This window comes from Aedes albopictus, chromosome 1 (genome assembly GCF_035046485.1).
Source record: "Aedes albopictus strain Foshan chromosome 1, AalbF5, whole genome shotgun sequence".
NCBI classification, from domain to species: domain Eukaryota; kingdom Metazoa; phylum Arthropoda; class Insecta; order Diptera; family Culicidae; genus Aedes; species Aedes albopictus.
Window position 1 is genome coordinate 265,142,345 of NC_085136.1, and position 5,029 is coordinate 265,147,373.

General features: G+C 45.4%; 1 long non-coding RNA gene across 1 annotated transcript; it reads right to left on the minus strand.

The window, feature by feature from the left end:
* Positions 1-271: 271 nt before the first annotated feature.
* On the minus strand, positions 272-4,393 carry LOC134287388 (uncharacterized). Its single transcript, XR_009997269.1, has 2 exons — positions 2,633-4,393; positions 272-2,573 (listed from the first exon to the last, which is right to left on the minus strand). It is a non-coding gene; the product is annotated as an uncharacterized LOC134287388 (long non-coding RNA).
* Between the last annotated feature and the right edge of the window lie 636 nt (positions 4,394-5,029).

Consider the following 5,029-nt stretch of genomic DNA (forward strand, 5'->3'; position numbering starts at 1 on the left):
AGATTCCAGCAGAACCTCTGGAGAGATTCCAGCAGAACCTCTGGAGAGATTCCAGCAGAACCTCTGGAGAGATTCCTCCAGAATCTCTGGAGAGATTCTACCAGAATCTCTGGAAGGATTCCTTCTGAAACTCTGGAGAGATTCCACCAAAACTCTGGAGAGATTCCTCCAGTGTTTTACTTTTTACAACAATACGCGTCCTGAAGGGTTTAGAGAGGTTTCGTAAGAATCTTAACTTTGCTTGTTCCGATCAGTTCGTTTTATTTTGTACGTACGTACAAACATTTCACTATCGTTATATTTCGAGCACTTAATGTTACTTATTCAGTGCATGAATGGCACCATACCCGGTAATAACTTATTTTGCTCTCATTGTTCCAAATCATGCCATTCGGAACGACAGCAAAGAACAGGGCAAGTGCGAATGACGTCGGTTACACACCACTCGACGGAGGAGAATATCTGCTTTGTTGCTTATGGCTGGGCCACAAACTTTGTCGCCATCAACTCTGGCTCTGAGCCAGCAGCCCACCTGTGGGATTCTCTTGAAGAAAACTTTTGGACGACGCCTTTCCAGCTCAAGGAAACGCGTGCCAAGAACTGTTGCTTCCCTCCATCCTCGCTGCACAAAGTTCCATCGTCGTCGTCTCCGGTCGAACGTATGGGCATGTCTGTCAAGCATGTGTGTTCCGGCGATTCGGTTGAGCCGTGCTGTTCTGCCTGATGTCGTGCCTGCTCTGGTTGGTGTGATTGAATTAATAAAATGTAAAATTAAAATTCGCTTCAATGCAATTGATCGCGTGAGGACCAGTCATTGTCTCGGCTCGGAGCGTAGTTCCCTGCCTGGACGATCGGCCTGGATTGCTTAATTAGAGACAATGGACGAAGTGTAGTGGTGGCCTAGAGATTGGCTTCCTCTGCACCGATGGAAGAAAAAGCTAGGTGCGAGCACTACGCGTCAAGGTAGTCCAGCCAGAACCGGGTAGTAGTGGGAACGGAAAGCAATCATTTAGCTGTCACTTATCGTTAAATTGTTGTTCTTCCAGGCTAGGCCACTTGGGGCCTGTTCTGGTCCTAGAGTCGCACCGTGAGACAGAACTCCAAGATTGGTCGGTTGCACGCACAAGTCTTCCTCCGGCCGGCGGAAGTGCCCTAGTTGAGCAGTGTCACTCTGAATGGGTTCGAAGATCTACATTTCCACTCCTCGAAGGTCAGACTAGCAAAACGACACCCATCAGAAATTGTACAACATTTACAGTGTTGATTGAGCTACACATTGCAGCAAATCCCACACACTTCACACTTCCTATAATAGTCCGAGCTGAGATGGGACGAGTGGCATCGGCCTTATCAGCCGGCGTTGTTGCGTCGTCGTCATTGCAAATGTTTAACATTGTATGCACAGGCCAGGCGCTGCCCAGACAGCCGCCACTCGTACTCATCGTTTGAAATTGCAATTTCTATTCCATCCTCCTAAGTAGCACAGCTAAGTAAACAGCGAAAGTCAAACAAAACACCTCGCCAATGCAATGATGGCCGTCCGTCGTCGGTGGTAAGTAATCCAAACAAAAGCTGGATGCGCGCGCGTGCCCTCCGCGAACGATGCAGCAGGCGTCTACCGGCGCGGGGATTAGGCAAACCTCGGGCGGTTCTGCTGAGCCACTCGAGATGCCCGCCCGTTGCTAGGCTGGGTGAGTGGTATCAGCTGGGTGGAGTGGCTTATCAGTGTGCCCAACGCTCGTGAATGTCATTAGTCGCAAATGATGACGAATTTTTCGATTACTTCCGCGTTGGGGAAAATTCTGCACTGGAGTTCGAGGTTATTGGCAAGTCGCATTTTTGTTGTGAATGCACGTTTGCTCTTGATCGAAGCGGATTAAATTTACTTCCAGGGGTTCCGGCATTAGGTTACTGGAACTAGATTCTGGTTGGTTCTCAAAAACTCCACAGGAAATCTTAACATCTCTGTTGAGCTTCTGTTGAACCCTCTTCAAAAATTTCAAGGGAAATTCTCCAAACATTCTGAAACAAAACCCTTATGAAATTATTGAGGAATCAATACCAGGAATCAACCCCGATGGTACATTGCAAGGATTTCAGAGGAATCCCTCTGGTAAAATCTCTCCAAAGATGCGAGGTGAATGAATCTATCCAGAGATTTTGGAAGAACTTCTACAGATATTGTGAAAAAAATCTCCTGAGTTCCAGGTGAGATCTCCCCGGAGACTCTGGAGCAAAATCTCCAGAGATTCGGGAGGAATCTCTTCAGAGATATGACTATCGTTTACGACTGAAACTTTCGATGAGCGAGATAATTTTTCGGCAATAGCTGTCTGAGTGGTTAGCAAACACAGTTTTATCTCGTACGTCCGACGTTTCGGTTCTTTATTGAACCTTCTTCAGGGGATCTAAAAATTAGGTGTTTGAATATACATTGATTTCCGATTCTTTCCCTCAATGTGCCCCATTTTTCCCTACTTACAGGAGTTTGTATTTTTGTAAACATGTGTAGTGGCCTACATTTGGTTGTCTGTATTGTGTCTGTAGATGGTTTGTAATGGCGTCTTTGGTGCCTAAAACATAGTGGGTTTTCTAATTTTATCATTTTGATTTGGTTTTGGAAATCACTTACTGCATGTGTGTCGATTTTTACGCCCGACACTGTGTTTCGCAACTTTATAGCAGCTTAATCGCACAAAGCTTGTTTTTTATCGCTTCTGTGGTTTCTTTCTGCCTTCGCTTTTTTCTTGCACCTGCATTCTACGCTTTCGGGACTGATATTGACGTTTTCAATCTTGTGTGAGTGGTGTTTCGATTATGTTGTGTGTATGTGTATTATCCGTGTTTGTTGTGATTCCGTGTGTGTTTACATTTTCTGTGTTTTTCTGTTTTTTCGTTCCTAGCTTGTGAAGTATTCCTGCGTATATTGCATTTAAACCCTCTGTGTCTGTTCTTCGGTTGATGCAGTTGCTGTTGTTCACGATGTGACACATTTCCAAATATGGGAGTGTGTGTGATTTGTTTGTTTTGTCTAAAATTTTCGTGTTTTCTAGGTTGAATCGGTGGCTCTCGACGATCGTGTGTTCCATTAGGGCTGTTTTCTGCTGGAGCTGGATGATTTGTGGATCCGTTATGTTGACTCCTGTTTGCTGTAGTCTGTCTAGCAGGTTGTAGTGTGTTTTGTGGCCGCTGATCCTTGTTTTGAGCCTGTTTGTCGTCATGCCTATGTAGCAGCAGAGTTTCCCATTGCTCATGTGTACAAAAATGTGACAGCGAGCTTCCCACCAAATTGTCTCCCAGCTCTTCAAAATCGCAGTGTGCTGCGCTGCTAGGAGGCTCACGAAAATCTGGTGGGTGCGAGCTAAGCTCATATCTCCCGGGGAGTTCGTCTCATGCGCTGCGTGAGCTGTTGGTATCTAAGGTGAAAAACAACTTCTTGGTGACGAAGAAGCTCAACAACTTTTTCCGTACACAACTCAAGTGCCTGGTTGGTCTATGTGATACGACTAGGGACTCTCAATGCAAAGGTTAAGGTTTCAATTCTCGTTCGTTTAGGAAGTTTTTGTCGTGAAATTTTCTAATTTAATCAGCGCATGAGACGAAGCTCATGAGACACATCTTGAGAAAAATGAGGCGCACAACTTTCAGTCTCAAAATGTACAGTGCTCCTGGGAGCTACCTTGTCATGTGGCTCCCGTACACGGGACTGCAGCACGTGTACATCAACTCTGTGTAGCAGGCAGAGCAGTCGTTGCATGAGAAGGAGTAGATGACATCGGTCTGTTGATCTTCGGGGATCGGATCCTTCACTTTTGTGAACAAAACTCCTACAGATTTCCAGTTGTATGTTGCAAGAAACCCAGAAAAACTACAAAAACATACGACTTGCAACATACAACTGGAAATCTGTAGGAGTTTTGTTCACAAAAGTGAAGGGTCCGATCCCCGAAGATCAATAGAGATGGTCGGGTTTCAGATTTCTCAGACCCGAACCCGACCCGTACCCGAACAATTTCAGATTTCGAAACCCGGACCCGACCCGAACCCGAAAAAATTTTTTTCGTCAAACCCGGACCCGACCCGGACCCGAAAAAATTTCGTCAATGAAACCCGAACCCGACCCGAACCCGAAAAAATATCTCTCAATGAACCCGACCAAAACCCGAGTCCAAAAATAATTGTTGAAAGTGTCGTTTATGTTAAATAGAATGCTTTTCTAAATACTAATTTATGTACACTGGCATAAAACCCGGCTTTCACCCGACGTTATTCGAACCCGACCCGACCCGTACCCGAGAATTTTGAAATTTTTCAAACCCGGACCCGACCCGAACCCGAATTTTTGAAAATTTCCAAGCCCGAACCCGACCCGTACCCGTCGGGTTCGGGTAGATGGTCGGGTTTCGGGTTTTCAAACCCGAAACCCGACCCGAAGATCAACAGACCGATGTCATCTACTCCTTCCCATGCAACGACTGCTCTGCCTGCTACATAGGCAAGACGACAAACAGGCTCAAAACAAGGATCAGCGGCCACAAAACACACTACAACCTGCTAGACAGACTACAGCAAACAGGAGTCAACATAACGGATCCACAAATCATCCAGCTCCAGCAGAAAACAGCCCTAATGGAACACACGATCGTCGAGAACCACCGATTCAACCTAGAAATCACGAAAATTTTAGACAAAACAAACAAATCACACACACTCCCATATTTGGAAATGTGTCACATCGTGAACAACAGCAACTGCATCAACCGAAGAACAGACACAGAGGGTTTAAATGCAATATACGCAGGAATACTTCACAAGCTAGGAACGAAAAAACAGAAAAACACAGAAAATGTAAACACACACGGAATCACAACAAACACGGATAATACACATACACACAACATAATCGAAACACCACTCACACAAGATTGAAAACGTCAATATCAGTCCCGAAAGCGTAGAATGCAGGTGCAAGAAAAAAGCGAAGGCAGAAAGAAACTAGAAATCCTCTACATAGAGATGAGCGGAAGTT